At 40.6% G+C, this 10,808-nt stretch overlaps 1 pseudogene; it reads right to left on the bottom strand.

The window, feature by feature from the left end:
- Window positions 1-7,089: 7,089 nt before the first annotated feature.
- On the bottom strand, window positions 7,090-10,439 carry LOC146394394 (heat shock transcription factor, Y-linked-like; annotated as a pseudogene).
- Between the last annotated feature and the right edge of the window lie 369 nt (window positions 10,440-10,808).

Below are 10,808 nucleotides of genomic sequence, written 5' to 3'. Positions count from 1 at the left end.
TATACACTGATGGGATAAGTCTCCACTTTTGCCTGCTGGAAGCAGGGTTGCTGTGAGTAGGGTTTGGCCCACTGGTAGGGTAAAGTTGGAGGTGTCTTTTAATAGGCCCTCCTATCTTGTTAACCTTTCTCCAAAGGATCCAGTGATGTCCTTTGACTCTAGCTGAGCCTGTGCCTGATGAGGGGTGACTGCATGTCTCTGTTGTCCAGGGGGAGCTTGTAAGCCTCCCACAGGCAGCAGGGCATCCCAGGGTCCCTGAGTCCTGTTATGGTGAAAAGTTAGCCCCTCATCTCTGATCTGGTCCCAGCTTTGGCTCAGGATTCCTGGTGCCTTCCCTGACCTCTGTGAGTGCATGGAATAAAGGGCTTGTCCCCATTGGGAGGTCCCCGTGATGGCAGTCTCTTCAGCTCAGCCTTTAGCATCCAAAAGCCCCACTGGGCATCCCTATTCCATTGAAGGGGGTCACTTTGCATTCCCTTTGGGTCCCTATGTAGGGCTTGGCTCTCAGGGCATAATTTGGAACCATAAATGGCAGGGGCAGCCACCCCAAGGAAGCCACAGTGCTGCCTCTCTCTGGTTGGAGACAGTAATGCACTAACTGCTGTTTTCCATCTATGGCCAGGGCTCATGCCCTGGAATCAACACAACCCCTACATATTGAACCCACTGCTGTGAGATCTGAGTCTTGTTTGTGGAGGTTTTGTTTTGTTTTGTTTTGATTTTTAATGATTGTTATTATTCCCATTATCAATGGTTTCCACTGTTCTGTCAATTATTTACTGCACACCAAAGGGACCCAGTCTCTCTCTCTCTCTCTTCCTTGCTCACACACACAAATTCACAACCCCCAAATACTATTTGTCTCACATTACCTCCATCATGTTCCACCACCCCTGACTAGATAGAGTTCCCTGGGCTAAACAGCAGGATCCCATTCCTTATCCACTCCAAATGCAAGAGTTTGCATCTCTCAACCCCAGACTTCAAGTCTGTCCCACTCCTTCCCCCTCCCCCTTGACAACCCCAAGTCTGTTCTCCAAGTGCATTCATTTCTTTCCTCTAGAATGTTTCATTGGTGCCATTTATTCATTTCCAGATTGGTGATATCAAATGGTATTTGTTGCTTCCTTTCTGACCTACTTCACCTAGTATGAGCATCTCTAGTTCCACCCTTGGTGCTGCAAATGGCATTACTTTGTTCTTCTGGACTCAGTAGTTTCCCATTGTGAATATGTACCACATCTTTTTAATGTACTCTTCAGTCAATGGAAATTTAGGTTGTTTCTATGTCTTGCATATTGTGAATAGTGCTAAAATGACCTTTCCAGTCCATGTATATCTTTCAAGGAAAGAGTTATCTGGGTATATGCCCCAGAGTGGTATTGTTGGGCCATAGGGTAGTTCTATATTTAGTTTTCTAATGTACAACCATACTGATCAGCATAGTGGTTGTAGTGGTTGTCCCAATTTACTTTCCAGCTAACAGTGCAGCTGGGCTCACTTTTCTCCACACCCTCTCTAGAACTTTTTATTTATTGACTTGCTAATGCTGGCCATTCTGACAGGTGTGAGGTGGTACTTCATAGTAATTTTGAGTTGCATTTCTCTAAAAATTAGTGAGGTCGAGCATTTTTTCATGTGCCTGTCGGCCATCTGCAGGTATCCTTTGGATAAATATCTCTTCGAGTCTTTTTCCCATTCTTCAACTGGCTGGTAGGTTTTTTGCTGTTGAGTTTTCTAAGTCATTTATTTCAGAGATTAAGCCCTCTCAGTGGCATCATTGGAAAGTGTTTTCTCTCATTCCAATGGTTGTCTTGTTTCATTGTTTCCTTTGCTGTACAAAAGCTTGTCAATTTGATTGAGTCCTTTGTTTACTTTTGCTTTTATTTCTGTTTCCTTGGGAGACTGCCCTTGAGGAAACATTTTTTATTGTTGATGTCAGAGTATGTTTTGCCTGTGGTTCTTCTTGGAGTCTGATGGTGTCCTACCTTATGTTTAAATCTTTAAGCCACTTGAAGTTTATTTTTGTACATGGTGTGAGGGTGTATTCCAGTTTCACTGATTTGCATGCATCTGTCCAGTTTCCCCAGCCCCAGCTGGTGGAAAAAAGCTGTCTTTTTCCTATGTTACATTCTTGCCACCTTTGTCAAAGATTAATTGAATGCGGGGTTGTGACTTTATTCCTGCGGTCCCTATGTTGTCCCATTGGTCTGTAGGTCTGTTTTGGTACCAGTACCACAGTGTCTTGATTACTGTGGCTCTGAAAAATTGCCTGATGTCTAGGAGAGTTATGCCTCCTACTTTGTTTTTATTTATTTGTTTATTTTTTGCCCCCCTCAGGATTGCTCTGGCAATTCTGGGTTTTACATGGTTCCATATCAATTTTTGAATTTTCCCTTTGTCCTAGTTCTGTTACAATGTCAGGTGTCTTCTGCTAGCGATCTCATTGAATCCGTAGATTTCATTGCACACTATTGCTTTTTAATAATATTAATTCTTCCAAACCTGGATCATGGACTCTCTGTCCCTTTATTTGAATCTTCTTTAATTTCTTACAGTTCAGCTTATAATCTTTCACCTCCTTGGTCCAGTTTATTCCTCGGTCTTTAAATTTTCGGGGTGCATTTTTCAAAATATGCTATTTTTTATTCTTTTGCCAAGAGTTTATTGTGAGTAGCCCAAAGGGCAACCAATTACCGAGTGCTAATTTTGTATCCTGCTATTTTGCCAAATTGGTGGGTCAGTTTGGGTAGTTTTGGTGTGGCCGCCTTAGGATTTCCTATAGATTGCATCTTGTCATCAGCACGTAGTGAATACTTTGCCTCTTCTCTGCCAGTTTGGACACGTTTGATGTATTTCGTTTGTCTCATTGCTGTGCCTAGCACTTCCAATAGTAGGTTGAATAAAAGTGGTGAGAATGGGCCTTCTTGCCTCGTTTCAGAGTTTAGTGCAGAGGCTTTCAGCTTTTTTCGTTTGAGGAGTATGTTGGCTGTGAGTTTGTCATAAATGGCTTTTATCATGTTAAGATATATTTCTCAAATACCCACTTTGGTAAGAGGTTTGGTCATGAATGGATGTTGGACGTTGCGAATGCTTTCGCTGCATCTATTGAGAGGATCATGTGGGTTTTTAGTTTTTGTATGTTCATGTACTGTGTGACATTGTTTGATTTGAGTAGTTTGAACCCTCCTTGCAAACCCGGGACAAAATCCACTTGATCGTTGTGTATGATCCTATTTTGCATGTTGTTGGACTTGGCTGAAAAAATTTTGTTGGGAATTTTTACTTCTATTTCATCACAGATATTGGCATAAAATTTACTTTTTGGGTAGTGTCTTTGGCATTGGTGTTAGGGTGATGCTGGGTTCATGGACAATCTTTGGGAATGTTTCTTCTTCGTCATGCTTGTGGAAAGGTGTAAGGAGGATAGGACTGTTTCCCCTTGTATGTTTGGAATATTTCACCATTGTTCCTATGTGATGCTAGGCTTTTGTTTGCAGGGAGTGTTTTTATTACATGTTCAATTTCATTTCCAGTGACCTGTCTGTTCAGTTGATCATCTATTTCTTCTGGATTCATTTGTTGCATGTTTTAACTCTCTAGAAAGTTGTCCATTTCTAGGAGGTTTTAAAATTTGTTGGCAATTAAGTATTTATGATATATGCTTAGTTTTTTTGGGGGGGTGTTTTTGCAGTATCCATTGGGATTTCTTCTTTTTCATTTCTTACATTTTATTTTCTTCAAACCTAGGATTTTTATGTTTGTTTTTGCTTTTGTTTGGTTTTGTTTTTTGTCTTTTTGACTCTCCTAGGGCCGCACCCCTGTCATATGGAGGTTCCCAGGCTAGGGGACTAAATGGAGCTGTAGCTGCCGGCCTACACCAGAGCCACAGCAATACGGGATCCCAGCCACATCTGCAACCTACACCACAGCTCATGGCAATGCCGGATCCTTAACCCACTGAGCAAGGCAGGGATCAAACCCGCAACCTCATTGTTCCCAGTCAGATTCGTTAACCACTGAGCCATGACGGGAACTCTGATTGCTTATGTTTTTTAAATCACTTTTTTTCTTTCCTCGTCCGGTGAGTCTGGCCAGCATTTTGTCTTTTTACTTATTCTTTGCTTTTTCTTTTATTTTTCTTTTTAATTTTACCTTTTATGTTTTTTTATTTTTTAACTTTTCAACAAAACATTTCTTAGTTTTATTGATTTTTTCTTTTTATCTCTATTATTACTATTATTTTTAATATTTATTTCAGAAACAGTTTTTTTAACAGAATTTGTTAAATTATCTTAGATTATCTTGTCCGTAAAAGGTCTCTTTTTCACTATTTTATTTTACTTTATATTTATATAATGATATAAACATTTTTTTCCATTAGAACTGGTTTATAGCATTCTTTCGATTTTGTACTCTATAGCATGGTAACCCAGTTACACATACATGTATACATTCTCTTTCTTACACAATCATGCTTCATCCTAAGTGCCTAGACATAGTTCTCAGTGCTACCCAGCATGGTCTCATTGTTCATCCATCCCAAGGCAGTTGTCTGACTCTATGAACCACAAGCTCCCAAACCATCCCACTCCCGCCCCCTCTGCTTGGTAAGCACGAATTTATCCTCTAGGTGTATGATTCTCTTTTCTGTGGAAATGATCATCTGTGCTGTATAGTAGATACCAATTATAAGTGACATCATGTGGTATTTGTCTTCCTCTTTCTGCCTTACTTCGCTCAGGATGAGGGTCTCTAATTCCACCCCATCTTGCTGCAAATGGCATTATTTCATTCTTTTTAAGGGGAGTAGTATTGCCCTGTGTACACATATCCATATTATCCCAGTCCAGTAATCTGTCGATGGCGAAACTGAAACATGAAGCTGCCAGGTCAGACAGATTCTACATCTTCAACGGATTTGTTAGCCATGCTAAGGTTTGGCATTAAAGACCAGTATAATTATTTAAGCCTCTCTTTGTGGAATAAAAGAACACAACTTATAAGTGTGCAGCAGGAAATATAAAGGGGAGGAAATAAAGGCACACCTAACCTGGAGAGTTTGAGTATTTTAAAGCAATAATGATACCCCCTCGTTTTTTGTTTGTTTGTTTGGTAAATGTTTCATTTGAAACTACCACCATGTGCTGATGGTGATTCAATCGCTGATTATGTCATTGGCCTTCATTATTGCAGTTATGGTGCACTTATGGACATGGGTCCTGGGGAAGCTAAACTATGCTGTAGTTTGGAGGATGAAATGTATTTTCTAACTTATGCTTATCTTTTTCTTTTTGTCTTTATAGGGCCATACATTTGGCATATGGAGGATCCCAGGCTAGGGGTCAAACCAGAGCTGTGTCTGCTGGCCTAAAACAGCCATAGCAATGCTGGAACTGAGCAACATCTGCACTTTGATCACAGCTCATGGCAACTCTGCCTCTTTAAAACCCCCTGAGTGAGGCCAGGGGTTGAAGCCACTTCCTCATCAGCACTAGTTCGGTTTGTTAACTTCTTAGCCATGGTGGGAACCCCATGAAATTTATTTTTTTTTGTAATAAAGACAATCTTGTCAGGTAAGATCCAAGTTCCCTTTGAAATAACAGAGTATAATGCAGCTGAGAAAATGCTACATAAAGAATATGTATTTTCCCTTTCAAAATTGAACTTCATCTGCCCCTCTTTCCCTACCATCTTAATTTAGGCATCCATTCAATACAACCTGGACTATTTCAGAAATCACTTAACTCCCACTGTCTTTTTCCTTAGTTGCATTTTCTTTTTTGAAACCGTTATTATCAAGAAAGCATGTCAAATATTCCTATCTAACTACTAAAATTTTCAAATATGGAAAAACCACAAAACAATCTGGCATTGAAAACCACTAAAAAGACAAAAGGACAACTTACAATGGGAGAAAATTGTTTCTGACCATGCAACTAAAAAGGTTAATCTCTAAAATATACAAACACCTTATACAATTCAACCACAAAAAAGCCAACAACCCAATGGAATAGGGGGCAAAAGACCTGCATAGACATTCCACGAAAGAATATATATACTGATAGTCAGAAAGCACATAAAAAAATTCTAAATATCATTGTTTCTTAGGGAAATGAAAATACAAACTACTATGAGGTACCTTTCTCACCTGTCAGAATGGCCATCCTTAACAAGTCCACACATAAAAAAAAATGCTGGAGTGGGTGTGGAGAAAAGGAAACTCTCCTACACTGATGAAAGGAATGTCAATTGTTACAACCATTAAGGAAACCACCATGGAAATACTTCAGAAAAGTAAATATAGAACTAGTACCTGACCGACCCAGAAATCCCACTCTTGGGCATACAGCTGAAAACAAACTTCCCTTGAAAAAGACACATGCACATGTATGTTCATTGCATCACTGTCCACAAGAGCCAAGACAGGGAAATAACCTAAATGTCCATTGAGAAGATTGGATTAAGATGTGGTGTGCGTGTTCCATATATACACACATATACACAATGGAACCCCGACTCAGCCATAAAAAAGAACAAAGTAATGCCATTTGCAGCAACATGGCTGGAATTAGAGAAGATCATGCTAAGTGAAGTTACTCAGAAAGAGGAAGGCGAATACAATACGATATCACATATGTTTGGACTGTAACAAATGGCACAAGTGGAACTTTCCACCTGAACGAAACTCATAAACGTGGGCAACAGTGTCTGGATTGCCAAAGGGGAGGGGGCAGGATTGTGATGGACTGGAAATCGGGAGTTAGAAAAGGTGCAAAGTATTGCATGTGGAGTGGGTATGCAATGAGATCATGCTGTAAATCAATGGAAACTACATCTAGTCACTTTTGATGGAGCACAAAGGAGGGTTATGTGAAAAAATAAATAGGATACATACGTGTATGGGTGTGGGTCTTGGGTGGTTGGGGTGGTGTGTGCCTGGGTCACTTTGCTCGACAGTAGAAACTTGACAGAACATGGGAAACAAGCTATGATAGAAAAAAATAAACATCATTTTAGAAAAAGAAACACAGCCCTTAATTGTTTCATAAATGAAGAAATTGCAACTATGAACATGAACATATAAATTTATTTTTGAAATAAAGGAATTGCAGGAAATTGTTGACATTTGCAAGCATAAATGTTCATCTTCACTATCCTGCAGAATCTATAGACCGTTGTTAGGTCAAAATTAGGATGGTGTTCAAATAATGAAGAGGATGGAGGTATTGGCCTTGAGAGAGAGGCAGCAGAGGTATCAGTGGCCATTGGCATTGGGAACCACGGATGGTTGGCTGGTTGAGGGTTAGACAAAGGGCCCTCTCTTGGTGCTATATTCAGATATCTGGTTGGAAAAGGGGACGGCTTCACCGTCATTCCAAAATAACCACTCGGGAAGGGAGAAATAAGGTGGTACTGAGACATGGAAGTGGTAGTTGTAATGAAATTCACAAGGTGGCCACTTGCTGGAGAGTAGCTTCTTTTGTGAGTGCGTATGAAACGTGGTCAACTGATTTAAAGTAGCATGTTGAGCCACGACAGTTTGTCCTGTGGTCTGCTGATGCTGATGATGTAGAAGAAACGTCACTTCTCATGGGGGTAGTTGTATTAGAAATTCTCTGGCTGGTAGAAGGCCTTCTTACTAAAGGCACATGCAAATTTGTGGAGGTTGAAAATGCATTTTCTCCACGAGTTTCTGCTTCAAAATCAGAATTATGATTATCCACCTTATGCCCTGTTCTAGAGTGCTTCTTGCTGCAACCTTGACGTAGAGAAGCCAATACTGGAGAAGCATTTTTATACGTGACTCTTCTTTTCCTCCTTACCAACAGTTGAGGACAGCCTCATTTAAAGTTTGGATTATGGTAGAACTGCAGCTAAAACCAAGGAGAAATTTATTTAATGGTATTTGAAACAAGGAGACGAGGAGACAGAAGCCATAATATCTGACTCTTTGCATCATATGGAGTTAATATCATGAGACAATACACGTCCACTGCTAATATTTTCAAAAATGTTCTTAGTGGTCACAGCCAACTATTGCCCTCAAGGAAAAATGTCTGGTATATTTACAGTAATAGTATTAGGCTCTGTGGCCTGCATTTTTTGAGGTTCATTGACAAGCCTCAAGGAGGCTAGGACAATGATTTATCATCCCAAATATTTTATGACCAAGCCATCCTCAATTTAAAAATGTTGAGCATGGATGTTCCTGTCGTGGCACAGTGGTTAACGCATCCGCCTTGGAACCATGGGTTTGCGGGTTTGATTCCTGGCCTTGCTCAGTGGGTTAAGGATCTGGTGTTGCCATGAGCTATGGTGTACTTTGTAGATGTGGCTTGGATCCCACGTTGCTGTGACTCTGGCGTAGGACGGGGGCTATAGCTCCAATTCAACCCCTAGCCTGGGAACCACCATATGCCATGGGAGTGGCTCAGGAAATGGCAAAAAGACAAAAAATAATCATCATAATAAAAATGGAACAGTACTTCATCCCACTTTCAAGGTCTACTTTGACCCTATATGGATGGACATATTTGCACATGTCCAAAGAGAATTTTATACACTCCCTCTATAAGTAGTAACTGGAAATTTCTTAATGCCTTGTTCCGAGCAGAGACTTCATTTTCTTCTGCCAGAAAGTCAGCTAGTGAGGCACATCTTTGAAAATTCCTTTGCAACTTATTAAATGCATAAAGGTTAAGCTGTCAAACTAAGCTTTTCATACTCTCAGTTTCAAATATTCTGAACGGACCCTTTCTCTCCAGAACTTCTTTCTTGACGCGTTCTTCATTAATCACTATCAAGGTTCCATTTGCTTCCCACCAAGTGGACTTAAAGTGATCACTTTCAGCAGTTTTCCAAAGTTTTCTGGGAAAGGGCAGAGGAAGAAAATCACCGTCTTCATCTGGTTCAGAGGCACACAATGTGCGACATGGCTTTTTTATCAGGGAGCCTTCAGACAAAGCCCGAAAAGCTGTTTCTTCAATCTGAGACCTCAAGTCCAAGTCCCCAGTGATTGAGTTATCACACCATGGAGATGTAATGGAGGATTCTGAACTAGTTGGTGCATCTTAAGGAGACACAGGTTGAATTTCTGAAGGAGCTTGTGCCATCTCAGATTAGTTTCTCTGCAGCTACTTTTCTCAACAGCATGCTTTTTGAACTCTGCACTTTTAAATGCTGCTTTGGTAAGCTTACAGAGATAAAATCACCCATGCATCACAATGGTTGCTAAGCTAAGTAGCTGTCAGATGACAGGTCTCCTAGCAATCGGAGCATAACCTTCAGTCAGTGCTTACTTTCCTATGAAATTGGTCCAGTTAACATAAAATATGAGCTCCTTACTTAAACAGTAACCCCCCCTAATAAAAGTGAGGTCAGCAAAATCCCATTCCAATGGAATCTTTTTAATAAATAAGAAAACCCATCACATAAATAAATCCATTTCATCCCAGAAGTAAACATAAATTCCCTATTATAAACATACACATTTGGTGCCTGTTATTAAGGCCTGGAAAATGGGACCAAAAAAACCAGTAAAGTGAAACATATGGTATGTATCACTTCCCAGTTTATAACTAGAATCTATGCCGCATCTGTATTCAGAAAAATCTTAGCCAGGATTTCCCTGGCAGCTAGCTTGTTAATAATCTGTTGTTGTCACGACTGTGATCTGGGTTCAATCCCTGGCCTGGGAAATTCTGCATGCCCCAGGTGCAGTCCATAAAATAAAAATTAAAAAAAAGAAATAAAGGAAACAAGCACACACACAAAAACACAACCTTTATCACTAAGCAAGACACGGAAGGTCCCTGGGCACCAAGCAAAATATCTATAGCCATCGAGATATAGAAAGAGGGATAAATGCTGTGGTTAGGAGAGGAAATTTTGGGAAGCACCATCCAAAGGGATATGAGATTTCCTTGTGGATTGAGGCCAATATTTCACAACTGGAGAAGTGATGGGTGTACAACATTCTGAAGATAATATATGCCATTGCATTGAATACGTTAAAATTCATACACAATGTTTTCACATTGTTAAAAACTGACAGTGATTTATTATCACTGATTTTAGCACATAGAGTTTTCTGTGTATCCTACGTAAGTAGTCTGTGTGTTAAACAATATTCCTAATATTTTCTCATTAGGATGGCTGAGAGAGGAATTCACAAGGCCAATTGGTATTCACTAGGGCATCAGAAAGTGAGGGGCTGAGCTCTAGATGGCATCAGCCTTGACTGCAAGGAGGTGTTAAGCTTACAAAGCACCTGTGGTGGGAATCCGTGGATGAAGTCCATGCTGGGAATCTGTTGCAGGGACAATGAAGAAGGAGGGGAAGGTCAAGGGAGGTGTAACGGCTTGAGTCCCATGATATAGAGCAGTTACTCCCTGTAAGAGGTTAAGCTCTGCAGGCAGTTGTTTCCCACAGGTCATTGTTTCTTGCTGCCCAACTTGAGCATCCACATACTGGGGGGGGGGGGTGTCCACAGCAAGTCTCTCAGGTGAACAGCAGTGGTTGGGGTGTATGGGGGTCTGTCTCCATCCTCCTGGAAACCTGTCATTCAAGCCTTCCATTATATGGGATAGGGGTGACCATCTACTCTTCTCTATCTGCTTCCTGCTGGCCTGGGGTGACAAGTACTGGGTGGATGGACATGGTACAAGCTACCATAGAGGTTGGGAAGTAAAGAAAAATGAGTTTAAATAGGAGTTTAGGATGTAGGTTGATACCAGTATTGTTGAAGGAGGGCTTCCGTTTTATCTGAGGAGGTTTTAACACTTGGTGTGGTATTAACACATAAA

This window comes from Sus scrofa, chromosome Y (assembly GCF_054392235.1).
Source record: "Sus scrofa isolate SSC_HxYL_T2T_F1_AM1 chromosome Y, Sscrofa_HxYL_maternal_Yorkshire_Landrace_v2.0, whole genome shotgun sequence".
In the NCBI taxonomy this organism is placed as follows: domain Eukaryota; kingdom Metazoa; phylum Chordata; class Mammalia; order Artiodactyla; family Suidae; genus Sus; species Sus scrofa.
The sequence above is the reverse complement of the archived record's forward strand: the minus strand, read 5'-3'. Positions and strand labels throughout refer to the sequence as shown.